Source organism: Budorcas taxicolor, chromosome 12 (assembly GCF_023091745.1).
Source record: "Budorcas taxicolor isolate Tak-1 chromosome 12, Takin1.1, whole genome shotgun sequence".
Lineage (NCBI taxonomy): Eukaryota > Metazoa > Chordata > Mammalia > Artiodactyla > Bovidae > Budorcas > Budorcas taxicolor.
The window spans coordinates 3,754,403-3,755,799 of NC_068921.1; the positions used below are offsets into that span (position 1 = coordinate 3,754,403).

General features: G+C 44.9%; 1 pseudogene; it reads right to left on the reverse strand.

Annotated features, from left to right (window-relative positions):
* Positions 1-225: 225 nt before the first annotated feature.
* On the reverse strand, positions 226-768 carry LOC128057872 (UPF0235 protein C15orf40 homolog; annotated as a pseudogene).
* Positions 769-1,397: the final 629 nt, after the last annotated feature.

Here is a 1,397-nt window from a genome sequence, read left to right on the forward strand (position 1 = left end):
CAAGGTAACATGTCCCAAGCTGTTTGGGATCAGGTATTTGAGAACCTAAGTCCATGTCCAGTACTTTTAATCTTCATACTTCTTTTTTGAGTCCTGTTCTTATTAAATTTATCTCCCCATTCTTTGTATTTAAGTATATTTTAACAGTCTCTCCATCATTAGCAATTAAAAAAAAGTTTCTCAAAGACGTACTTTTTCATTTCTTGCTTTTATTTATTTATTTATTTATTTATTTTCAACTTGCGTTTTCAGTTTCTCCAAGATCTCTTCTGGAGGCGTGGAGGCCAAAAGCTTCACCACTTTTTCACGAGATTTACCACCCTTATCCAAAACCATATGACTCTTTCCGAGTTCTAAGACTTTGGAAAGACAGCGATACAGCTCCGCGTTGGCCTCTCCCTGGGTCGGAGGCGCTGTGATGTCTACACTCACAGCCTCGGTTGTCACGTCAGTCACGGGCATTTTGTTTGGAACCAGCTTTGGCATGGATGGCCATGGTGACATCGCCTTTAGGATCGACTGCCGCAGGACCTGCGGGGAAAGTGGTCTCTCTGGCTCCCTGTTCTGGCTTTTAGCCCACGGGCTCGCGTCTCTCCCGCGTTCCGCAACCCGCATCACTGCGCCCACCTTCCCGCAGCCACGGGAACTGCCGCGGGCCTGTTCGTTGCTCCAGCTTTCTTAGCCATGTCGGCTCCAAAGGCGGCCGGGTGACAGCCTGAGAACCAGATCAGCTTCGAGCAGCCTCAGCCCCTGGCCTCGCCGCGGCATCCGGCCAAGCAGGCGCGTCCTGCAAAGCTGATTCCATTCACTCATCCAACTGTGCGTCCAGACTGATGTAAGCCAGTTAGTGCCTTACCTCTGGAGATAAGCTTGAGCTTCTATCTTAAATGACCCAACTGTACTGAAAGGAGAGTTTAGAGTGAAAAACCTATGAAACAGAAAGCATGCTTCCTCAGTTGTTGCTGGCAGCCATTTTAGAACCATGAGGAAAACTCACTTAGGACGGAATCCACCCTGCTGAGGGAACATGAAATAAGAAATTTCCTGGATAATATCTCTAAAGCACTAATCCTAATGTATTTTTGGATTGTTATGGTTAAAATAATTATATTTGTTGATTAACTGAGCCCGTTTGAGTAGAGATGTTTATTACTTCAGTGAAACACTTTCTAACAGCTCCATTGTGTAACACTCCTAGACTCTTCAGCCCAGTAACATGACACCTGCCATCTGCTGAAAGATCCTTCCAGCCCCAACTGTCTGAGAATTTGGGGATAAGATCATAGACTGATGGATTTAAGTGTTGTTTCCTCCAACAACATTTGACTCTCTGATATTTGATTATTTTCTATATCATCAAGTGGACATCCTTTCAAGATGATATGTTTTACCTTTGA